Source organism: Rousettus aegyptiacus, unplaced genomic scaffold (genome assembly GCF_014176215.1).
Source record: "Rousettus aegyptiacus isolate mRouAeg1 unplaced genomic scaffold, mRouAeg1.p scaffold_m13_p_3, whole genome shotgun sequence".
In the NCBI taxonomy this organism is placed as follows: Eukaryota; Metazoa; Chordata; class Mammalia; order Chiroptera; family Pteropodidae; genus Rousettus; species Rousettus aegyptiacus.
Window position 1 is genome coordinate 161,944,174 of NW_023416306.1, and position 13,006 is coordinate 161,957,179.

A 13,006-nucleotide genomic window follows, 5' to 3' on the forward strand; every position below is an offset into this window, starting at 1 on the left:
ACTTAGACTGAGCTATTTGAGAAACGGGATGGTCTTACTGAAAAATAAGCACTAAATAATTGCCAAAAAAATTATAGTTTTTTATTTTAAAAGGCTATAAATTCTTAAGCAGTGGTTTCTTTTAAGATACCCCTAGGGTTCAATGTTTTAAAAAATAAAATATTGCCTATTAAATTACTTGCTAAAACTTATTTTTCAATTTTCTTGAGTCTGAAGCATGAATCTGAAGTTAGACTCTATTAGCAGTGGGAAACCCTTTGTATCATTGCACCCTCTAAAAGGAGAAATTATTCTTATCATTTGGACCTATTCATAGCCCATTTTTGTCTAGAGATATTTTTTCATTACCTCATGATACAACGTATTTCATTAATGTCCTTAAAGACAAAAAGAAAACTCTAGTTAACTCGAATAAAATACCAGTCAAATCCATTACTTGGTATATATTATAGGTAATGACCACTTTGCAAGACTATTAATATTCAGCTCTCTGTTCAGTTTTCAGTGGTGCTAAAACCTGTTCTTCGGATTCGATTTCTTTTCTTTTTGCATTAATAAATAAACATTTACCTCTGCGCGTGGTTCTTACCCCAGAGGTGTTCAAATATTTGTTCCATCGTTGTCACCCTTAGTTATTATTTATTGAGCACACTGTCCTGTCCCTGGGGTGTCCCCACAGTGCCAGGCCTGCCTCACAGATGGGCAATGTGTCTCTCAATGCATTCATATCTCTCAATACTCATACACCAGACAATATAAATAATCTTTGAAATGCGCCTGGTGTCATATTGAAATAGGAAAAATGTGCATCTTTTCAATAATCATTTTTTTTCAGTTTCTTTCCCCAGCCCACATGAACCAGTTTAAACCAGTTAAATTTGTTAAGTAGATGGAATAGAGTCATTTATAAGAAGCAGCTCAATTTTATTTTTTAACTGAAAAATAAACCTTATAATTGCAGTATTTCTTTTAAGCCGTTCCTTCCGAAATCTCACAATAAAAAAGAACTAAAATGCATAGTCACATATTGTATATTTATCTTGTTTTAGATCTTTAATGTCAAGGTGATGCCTGGAGCAAATATTTAGTCAGGCAAATTATAATCTTATCAAAAGAAGGATTTATAAGAGAAATACTAGCACAAAGCTCACTATAATGGGTGAATGGCACTCAGTAATCATCTTTATTCTTTTCACTGATTTTTAACAACGCCCTACTCAGCAACAGCTGCTTTATCACTGCTTTTAATGACCATGCACCAGAATATCTTGCATAATTCAGCAAGAGTTCTGAAGGCCCTCCGTCTGTCTGAGGATGTCTTCTCTGCTGAACACTTTTGTGTCCCAGGGATTTCTTAACTAACAGGTGCACTGTTATACACACCAATAACTGGCAGAGTGAGGAGCGCTGTGATTCAGTGCACACCCCCTTATGATAACTACATGAAAAATGAACTTTCTTAAGGAAGGAAAAAATGGAAAACCATTTAACTTGTCCAAATGCATTTAAGCTAATGATGTATGGAGGACTTTTGGGGTTCTGAACAAATATTTGTGGTTTAATCTCAACCCTCTTCCCACACAGCTATGGTTTTTGCTCACAAACAAACTACCATGGGCGGCGTTACTTTCCCTTTGCAGACTTGTTCAGTTCCTAAGTTAATATGTACTGAAAGTGTGTAAAATACTGTTTGAGTTCAAATTGGGCCCTGAGAAACTGTCCATTCAGCCAAAAGAAAAATAAAACAAAGTTTTCACCTATGGAGAACTTAACACAGCTACAATAAGAACAAATTCAAACCTCGATTTAAAATCCGATCTTGGTTGGACGTCCAGTTCATAGGCCTTTGAGTGCTTCTTCATATCTCTGAACTTTGACCACTGAGACTAGAAGCTGGGATGCTTTTACACAGGTGTCTTTTGAGAATTTAGAGAGGGATATACAGAAATAGAGCACTGAGACTTTTAATAGTGCACAGATTGTGGAATAATACATGCGTACAGATCATTAATATGCAAAATGTGAAGTATTAAGTTGTAAAGCCTCATGACAATCAGTGTATCTAAGGTTCTGACCCACAACAGACAGTGTGACCTCAGATTGATTCCCCTGGATACCAGGGTCCTGTTAAGGGCAATTCTAGCCACCAGTTATCACAAGGGTTTGAAAGACTGTAATGGAACACTCACTGCAGGCTATCATTTAGAAAAGAATACTGTGTATATGGTTGTTTCCGATGCAGCTGATAGTGATATTATGTTGAAAAGTAAAGTTGTCATTGATGATGAAACATCTCTCAAATGAAGTAATTCTCCAAGCGGACAGCTACTATCAGGGTTCGACTATGCCATCCTCTGTGCTGACTCTTGCAATAGTCCCTCTGGGTCCCTCTCTCCAGTTTTCTAACACTTTAAGTCCTTCCAAGCTCCACCTAGTGTCAATTCTAACCACATCAGTCCCTTTCTTAAGACACTTGTAAAGATTCCCTGTTGTCAAGACCAGCTGCTCTGGACTTACACGTACCAAAATTTGATCTAAGGCTTGTGTATTAGTTTGCCGAGGCTTCCACAACAAAGTAACATAGGATAGGTGGCTTAAACAACAGAAATTACTTTTCTTACAATTCTGGAGGCTGGAAGTCTTAGATCAAGGTGTTGGTAGGGTTGGTTTCTTCTGAGTCCTCTGTCCTTGGCTTGTAGATGGCCATCTTCTACTGTGTCCTCACATTGTCTTCCTCTGTATATGTCTGTGTCCAAGTTTCTTCTTCTTAGGAGGATACCAGTCAAATAGTATTAGGGCCCATTCTAATAATAGCACTTTAACTAGATTATCTTTTTAAAGTTTCTATCTCAAAATACAGTCATATTGTTAAATACTAGGAGTTGGGACTTCAGTGTATGAATTTGGGGTGGGGGGAGACACAACTCAGCCCATAAAAACTTGTTCTCATTATAAACTATCAAGGAGCCCTGGAGAATAAGTAACATTTAGTGCCTTGAACTTTTTAGACACTAAGAAGAACTTAAGAGCTGTGCACATCTACGTTGTCTTGGGTCAGTTCACAATTCTTGGGAAACACACTTACTGTCTCTGTGTCTCAATCTACTTTGCAAGGTTATTTTAACAATTAAATATATTAAGTTAAGTAAAATGTTTAAAACAAATACCTACTGAATAGTGTTTGCCATTAATAATATTAAGCTTTATTGAATTAATGATGAAATGATAAATGAGTGAATGATTCAATCAATAAGAGTAGTTTTACTCTTTTATTTACAGAAAAGTAAATTAAAAGCAAGAAAGCTTCTATGACATTCTCACTGTCACCCTCCTTTTCAGAGATAGAACTTGTGTAAGAACTTAGTTACCCAGACTCAAAGTCCAGTTTTATTTTTCTTCACGATGTCACACGAGTCATTCACAAATGTCTACCAAAATGTAGTTCCCACCTGATCATATCAAAAAAAAGAGAAAAAAAAAAAAGAAAAAGAAAAAAGAAAACCAGAAAATGTCACTGACATTTTCTGAACTAAAAATAAACTAAAAGCACTCTATTTCAATTACTAAGATCTCTGTGTATGTGGTTGATTTTAATTTAGTTTGAACTATTATTCAAATCAATTACATATTTAATAAATGCTAATTGGGTCAATCATGCTGTTATTGAAAGAATGTCACATAACTGACACTGAAAAGAACTTATTATGAACTAGTTTAAGACAATTTGATCACACCTGTCTATTAGATTCTACTTGGTGCATCTTAGTAGATACCAGCCATTACAGGTTAGCTACTCCTCCACATGACCTATTATCAGATTTCAATGAAAAGGAAAAAAATAAAAAACCTCAGACGGTAGTCTGCAAAACATCCAGACATATTTTAACAGGCGTGAGTAAATAGTCATATAATCTCTTTTGTCATCTCAGTGAAGTCCCAGGTCTCTTTTCTGTTTAGAGTTCCCCAAGTACTTTGTATGAAAGAGCCATCTGAGTCAAAGACAGGATTAAGCTAAGTCACTCTCAGGCAACTAAGACCCCTCTACACTTCTGGCAGGACACAGATTCATTGAGGGGTCAAGGCCAGGGAACTATATCCAAAGACAGAACATGAAGGGTCTATTAGATTCTATACCCTCCCTGTTTATGCAAAATTAGGGAGTTTCTCTACGATATTATTGTCAATCACATATTTATATGACTAATTTCAGTTTTGCTACCTCCTTCTAACATTCATTGTGGTGATTATTAAAGGGGATGATCTGAGATAAAGACATTCCAAATAGTTCTTTGAGCGTGACTGCTTCTGAGCGTAGTAGTTCTGGTTAATGGGAAAAGGCTTTTATTGGAGTGTGAATGCTGGATAAAGACAAGTAACTGACCCTCGATTGTACATTAAAACTTAGCACATGTATTTTTATTACACTCTCCATATTAAAGTATTTTAAAATAAATTATAGATGTAACATCTACCATACTGTCAGCTGGCCTATACAAAATTTATAGAGAAAGTCTTTCTAGAAAAAGCAAAAATTCAGCCATGCTAATGATTTCTTTTCCAGAAGATGCTCACTAACAGATTTGTTCCATTCAGAGCAAATGAAAGCATATACTTGAAAAAAATACAAACTTTCTCCCAAAAGAAAGTCTCTCTCTCTCTCTTCCTCCCTCTCTCTATCTCTACCTCTATCTATCTAGCTAGCTATATATACACAGACACAATACTTGTCTGTGTGTATACCCTGTGATTTCCTTCATAGAAATGACTATCATCTATTGCAACTAATATTTTCTCAGCTTCATTGATCTGTAGAATTCAAAGTATCTACTCTCTTTACACAAGATTTATTTAGAGATCTAGAGTGAGATAATCACTCCCTCCCCCCAAATCTATCTATTTAGTATAGGATTTTAGATATTATATGCTACATATAAAATTACTTAATATAATACTTAGATATTCATTGAGACTTAGATACTGACCAAGGAATTAAAAAAAATATTTGACTTCAGTTAAAAAAAATAGTCCATCTAACAATGAACACTTACATAATTTCTTCTGTTATATAATAAGCACATCAAGGCCTCCCACTCTTGTAGGAGGAATGCATTACAGATATATTCTGAGAAAAGGAGAAGCACTGTTAATGTGTGGCTCTATGATACCTTCTTGAAATCTTATGAAAATGTTGTTATTATTACCAGTAAGGAATGAGGATGACTCAAGTTATATGAGAATATAGCTACTTTAGATTAGGATCATTTTAGATATATGCATATATGCCCTAAAGGGTCCAGCGCAATGCTTCCTTCATATTAAGAATTAGAATCAAAGTATGATGGTTTGATGACAACAGTATTAAATTCTAATCTCAGGCCACAAGGTTTCTGGATAGGTATTAAAATCCCAAAGAAGAGAGGAACAAGTGTGACTATACAAATAGAAGCTTGACACTACAAAGAACCCATGATTACATTACACACTACAGGGTCATTTTTCTTGTTCCTGAGATGAATATGTATTGTAGAATCCTAAAATGGAGGGGCTAGAAGGAATGTTTACAGTCATTCGGCCCAGTATTTTATTGTTTGTATTGTTTTGTTTTAACAGTGAAAATCATCTTTTAACTGAAGTGAAAGCTCTTATAATAGGATTTAAATATTTAAGTTATTCTGATTGTCCTCGGAGGATTGATTGGAGAGGTAGATCTAGAGGAAGATACTCCACTTGAGAGCTATGATGAGAGCAATAACTCAGGTAGTGAGAATGAAAAAAAAAAAAAAAAAAAAAAAGCATGCATCCAAGAGATATTTAGAACTTAGATTCAGCATGTGGGGATAAAGGAAAAAAAAGATATAGAATCTGAATCTTAAGTTTTCAGCTGGAACACCTGGTCATAATACAGAAGTGGATTTCCACAGAAAGTAAATTCATTTGGAAGAACAGGATTGGGATGGGAGATAATATGTTAGATTTATCTGTGTTGGTTTTGAGAAATGCAGTGATAGTATAAGGGGATAATTTCAACATGCATACACGCGCGTGCACGCGCACACACACGCACACACACACACATACATCTCTTTTGGTCCTAATTTGTGGATATCTAATTATTTAACCTTGCAGTAAAGCCCTGTTATAAGGAACCATCAATTGGGAAGTTGAAAAACATGAATAGATGGTCCCTCTCAACTAACTCTGTCCTGACTAACATGCAGTCCAGTCTCCAACACACCTCCATAACTATATGTTCCCAGAAAATCAAGGGTCATGATTAAATGATATGCCTGCCTTTTGGGTGTATGTGTGTTCCTCCTGTGTGTGTTCTAAATCTTTCTCACTTTTCTCATTTCCAGTAAAAATCCCAGATTTTTACATACTTCCTAGGACAGCCTGAAGTCTAGCCTTACCTGACTTAACTGGCAGATTTCATTTCTTCTGAAGCTTCTCCCCTTGGCTTATATATGGCTGCTTTCCTGCCAAGTCTTCATATGGTATTTCTTCTATGTGTCCCCTGGTGTCCCTTTGTGTGTCTAAATTTTCTCTTCTTATGAGGACACCAGTCAGATTGGATTAACACCAACCCTGCAGCCTCATTTTAATTAAATCATCTCTTTAAATATCTTATCTACAAATATAGTCACATTCTGAGGTACTGGAGGTTAGGGCTTCAACATATGAATTGAGGAGGGGGTCATACACAATTCAGCCCATAACTGATGAAGAGAATGTTAGGTCAGGGTTGTGGGAGAAAAGAAGGGCATTGTTCAGAAGACTGAGCTACTTTAAGTTGACGCAGCAGTTGGTGGCCAGTAGTTATGACAATAGAAATGACCACTTGTCATTCCCAATAGAATGTATTCCCTTTTATACTTTAAACATATATTTGAAGTTTATTTTCATTTTGTAACTCTTTTCAATGCCCTCTTCACCACTATTAGGTGATTGTATTGTGATTAGTCCCTACCTCAGTCAACAAATATTTGTCAAGTACCTACTTTTGTGCCAAACTTTTCATGGAAATAGAATTCCAATTTATTTTTTACTATCAAAAGTATGTCATTGAAGTTAAGTTTCTGGCTTTACTTGTTTCAACCTCTAATTTGCTCTGTTGTTTGAGTCTAATTATCCTGATATTTATAGATCACTGTGAAAATATTGAGATAAATTAAAAATACAGTATATTTTGCAAAGGAATTAAAGTAGGAACAAATAACATAAAGATAACTGAAAAATCCTGAAATTAATGGAGATTAAATAATACACTTCTGAATAACACATGGGCAAAAGCAGAAATCTCAAGAGAAATTTTAAAAATATTTTGAACTAAATGTAAATGAAACCACAGCTTGCTAAAATTTGTGGGATGCAGTGAAAAGAGTACTTAAAGGGGAATTTATAACATGAAAAATATTAGAAAAGAGAAAATACCTAAAATCAATAAACTAAATTTTAATCACAGGAAACTAACAAATAAATAAATAAATAAATAAATAAATAAATAATAAGAATAAATAAATTAATTAAATTCAAAGTGAGAACAAAATAAGAAATAATAAGAATTAGAACAGAAATCAATAAAATTTGAAATAGAAAAATCAGTAGCAAAAATCAAGGAAACCTATAGCTCATTCTCTAAAAGGATCAATAATATTGATAATTCTATAGGCGGGCTAACTTAGAGAAATAAGAGCAGACACAAATTACTAATAAAAGAAACTAAAGAGAGGATAACACTACATATTCTACAGATATTAAAGATAATTTTTAAAAATCAAAATGAACAACCGTATGCCCACAAATTGGATAACCTAGATGAAATAGACTAATTCTTTGAAAAACACAAGCTGCCAAAACTCACACAAGAAGAAATAGATAATCTGAATAGGTCTATATCTAAAAAAAAATTGAATCTATAAGTTAATCTCCCAAAACAAAAAGCACCAGGCCACATGGTGAGTTCTACTGACCATTTAAGAAAGAAATTATACCAATTTTCTATAATCTCTTTCAGAGGGTAGAAGCAAAGAAAATACAACTGAACTTATGCTATGAGGTTAATATTACAACTGAACTTATGCTATGAGGTTAATATTACTTATTATGAAAACATAATAAGAAAATAAAACTGCAGACCAATATCTTTCATGAACATAAATGCAAAAATCCTTAACAAAATATTAGCAAATAGACACCAACGATGTATAAAAAGAATTATATACCACAACCAAGTACGATTTACCCCAAGTATGTAAAGCTGGTTGAACTTTCAAAAATCGGTTAATGTAATACATCATAGTAATAGGCTAAAAAATAAATAACACGATCATATTAATTACAGAAAAGCATTTGACGAAATCCTATACCCATTCATTATAAAAACTCTCAGTAAACTAGGAATAGATGGGAAATTTCTCAACTCGATAAAGCATATCTACAATATATATATATAAAAAAACCTACTGTTAACATCATATGTAATAAAATGAAGCTCAAAGCTTTCCCACTAAGATCAGGTACAAGGCAAAGATGTCCTCTCTCACTGCTCTTTTCAACATCATATTGGAATTTCCAGAAAATTCAATAAGGCAAGAAAAAAAAATAAAAGATATATGGATGGGGAAGGATGAAATAAAGTTGCCTTTATTCATACTTAATTATCTACACAGAAAATCCAAAAGCAACAACAGAAACACTCCTAGAATAAGTGACTGTAGCAAAGTTGCAGGATACAAGATCAATATACAAAAGTCAATTACTTCCCTGTAAATTAGCAATGAACAGGTGGAATTGGAAATCAAAAATTCAATATCATTCACATTAGCACAAACAAACCACATAGCATTTGTAGATTTAAATCCAACAAAATATGTGCAAAATCTATATGAGAAAAATTACAAACATCCAAAGAACGAAACTAAAGAACTAACTAAATGGAGAGATATTATACGTTTCTGGATAGGAAGACTCAACATTGTCAAGATGTTCAATTCTTTCCCACTTGATCTATAAATTTAATTCAATACCAATCAAAATCTCAGATGTTTATTTTGTGAATATCAATAAACTGATTTTAAAGTTTATATGGACAGGCAAAAGGCATAGGATAAGTAACGAAATATTGAAGGAAAACAAAGTTAGGGAACTGATACTACTCAACTCCATGATTTACATAAATCAAGAAAGAGCATGATACTGGTGAAAGAATAAACAAATGGATTAACAGAGCAGAATAGAGAGCCTAGAAATAGACCCACATAGATATAGTCAATTGATCTTTGACATAGGAGCAAAAGCAATACAATGGAGCAGTGATGGCCTTTTCTGAAAGTAGTACTGGAGAGACTAAACACACACACACACATACCATATATACAAATATACACACACATATACACACAGATCTTACACCCTTCACAAAATTTAAGTGGACCACAGATCAAAGCATAAAATGCAAAACTATAAAATTCCCAGAAGATAACATGGGAGAAAGCCTAAATGGCTTAGGTATGGTGATGCTTTTTAGATACAACACCAAAGGCACAATCTTTGAAAATCATTGATAAGCTGGACTTCATTAAAAATTTTAAAATTCTGTTCTGTGAAAGATAATGTCAAAAGAATCAGAAGATAAGTCACAGACTGGAAGAAAATATTTGCAAATGACACATCTGATAAAGAACTGCTATTAAAACTCAAGGGAAAAAAAAAACACAATTAAAATATGAGCTAAAGGCACCTTAACAGACGCCTCACCAAAGAAGATATACACATGGCACATGAAAATATTAAACCATACTTCACATATGTCATCGGGGAATGCAGATTAAGACAACAATGAGATATAATTACACACAAAATAAAAGTGTCAAAACCCAGTAAGCAGATAACACGAAATGCTGAGAAAGATGTGAATCAGAAGGAAATCTCATTGTTGGTGGACATGGAAAATGCCTTCCAGGAAGGCAGTTTGATGATTTCTCACAAAACTAAACAGTCTTACCAAACCATCTAGTGATTGTGCTCCTTGGTATTTGCCCAAAAGAATTGAAAATTTTTGTCCAAATAAAAACTAGTACATAGATGTTTATAGTAACTTTACTCATAAAGTCATATATTCATATCAAATGTATAACTTTCCTGAAAGTTATCTAAACATTTATATAATTGAATTTTAATCAGTTTGATTTTAGGGAGTTTTAAAAATATAGTAGGCTTGACTTTTAAGGCCGCATATTAGTAACATAAAGGAATACTTGAAATATTTATAACATGAGTACAATCTGAGATCATTAACTTTATTCTCTACCATGAATCTTATACACTTTGTGAATAAAAACAGAGATCAGATCTCCTCAGTAACCAAGAGTCATTAATTCTTTGTTAATGCAACACACTTGTGCTCTTTTGGCATTATTATAATGAAGAACAGTGTTTTACAAAAGCAAGTCAAGGAAATACATTAAATCACGACCTCTTTTCTTTGCACTACTCTAGTTTAAGTGCCCTGAAATGAACTTTTTAGTTAATTAGCATTCTTCTGTTTGTCACTTTAAGTAATTATTCTTTTTAATTTAATTGAAGTGTTATATGTGAGGTGCTAAGAACTGGGAAATAGACCCACCTGATGAATTAAGTTCACTAGGAACAAAGCAGATAGTTGCATTCAGGAGTCAAAGGAGCAGCCTGTTGGGAGGTGTAAAGCAAAGTAATGCGAATAATTAACATCTCTTGCTCCAATAATTGTATTGGAAAGATGGATTTCAAATATCCATTAATTTAAGTGGTCTTTATTTTATCATTAAGCAAACTGCAGATTTGGCACTGACTTTTGCATATACTTAGCACAAATAGACCATGTTGTATACGTATGCCCTTGAGAGTGAATGCGAGAAGCTTCAGAGGCTCTAGTGCCTGATGCTATAACCAGGGATGGGCTGTTAACTGGGTAAAGTCTTAAAGGCACAGCTATTCTTCAAGAGAGCAGAAATTAAGTTTATACTTCAGAGCTTAAACCTCAAGGACTGTTTGTTCAAGGATAATTTGTCCCTGAGAAAATTACTCTGTAGCATCTAAATTCATATATGTCTTAAAATTTTGGCTTAATAATTCGTAAATAAAAAGGCAATATTTGCTTGTGCATAACCAGCATGGTTTTTTCACATTTTAATATTTTTGAAATTGGAATGCCTTTTACAGTTAGATGATAGATACATAGATAGATAGATACATAGATGATAGATACATAGATGATAGATACATAAATAGATTAGATAGATGATGATGATAGATGATAGATAGATAGATAGATAGATAGATAGATAGATAGATAGATAGATAGATAGATAGATGTTAGAGTGTTGACCACGGCATCACATTATCCTTCTGAGGACACCTATATAAGAAGTTTTGGTAGCCAAGCACTAGGACAACTTTATAAATAAAAATTTATGGATAAACATGAGTCTCCTAACACATTATATTTCTACTTCTATGCTGTGGCTCCGAGGAAGCTTAGAGCTAATATGCAACCTATCTGTAGTGATGGTAGCGAGCATTCTAATAGATATTTTTATCTACTTACTTTGCCTCTGCTTTTCCTTACTTCCTTGTCCTCATTTTCCCATTCCACCTATTTACCTTACCTGTTGATGCCTATATTTATATGAGCACCTCAGTTTACTTTAGAAATCTATAAAATTAATGATTAAAAAAGTTGATGTCTGAGTAAGTTTACAGTAGAGAATCCTGATGAAGACTACCTCAGCCAGGATCAAGGTAATTCCTTTAGTGATAAATCCTGTCGATGGTGTGTTCTCTTGATATGATGTGATGAAAATGGTATCTTACCTTTCTATTCTTCCTCCCCGAACCCCAAATTTCAGTCTAATCATGAAAATTATTGGGCAAATCACAACTGAAGGACATTCTATAAGACACCTGACTACTATCTTTTAAACTTTTAAGGACATCAAAAACAAGAAAAGTCTAAGAATTGTCATAGCTAAGAGGAGCCTTAAAAGACTTGGTGACTAAATATAATGTGGCATCCTGGGTAGAATCCTGGAACAGAAAAAGTACAATAAGTAAAAACTAGGGAAGTTTGAGTAAAATAAAGACTTAAGTTAATAATAATCTATAGCAATTCTTTAGTTATGACAAATTATTCTTATTTAAGATGACAATAACAGGGAAAACTGAGTGTGAAATACACAAGATTTTCTTCGAAATTTTTTTATATATCTAAAATTATCCTATTTAAAGATTTATAAAAATTTTAAAAAGGTAACTAATACTAAAGATGTAGAATGACTGAGTGAAATGCTGTGTATGGCATGGTTTTGCACATTATGAGGTGCAAGAAAAATATACTCCCTGTGTGTCTGGTTCAGGTAGGTGACAGGTGACACTTTCTAACAGAAGATATATTCTATGACTAAGTCAGTTCAGAAAGTTGTTTTGGAGAGGCCATAGAAACAAGTAAAGGATAGTGCTCATTGTAGTGCCTGCGGGTCAAGTGTGCCTGATGTGAAACCCCTTTCAATGAGAAACAATTCGGGAGAAGAAGGAAAGAGACACTAATAATGAACAAAATTCTTCCTTAACCCTGTCTTTCCCAACATGGGTAGAGCCACAAAACCCTATAGAGAAAGGGACCTATGACTGGTATGGGTGGTTCTTTGTGAATCTCTACATCCTCAGTGTGGGAAACCTGCCCATTTTACCTGTCATTCAACCACAGCCCCTTACTCAAGCACACTTTTGATAGCTCTTAGGTACCTCCTGAATCTAGTAAACTGTCCAAATGTGCTTCTTTACCAAACAAAGTCAGACCAGCCCTCTGGTCTTTATTCCATCTGGCCAGCCTCTCTGGTCTTCAGATTCATCTTTTATTACCTCAGGGACAAAATCTCTAATAAGTGTTAGATTACCTGGGATGGGATTTGGTGACAGTAGAGACCTAAAATAACAGCACTGTAAATGAGATAGAAGATATTTTCTTTTC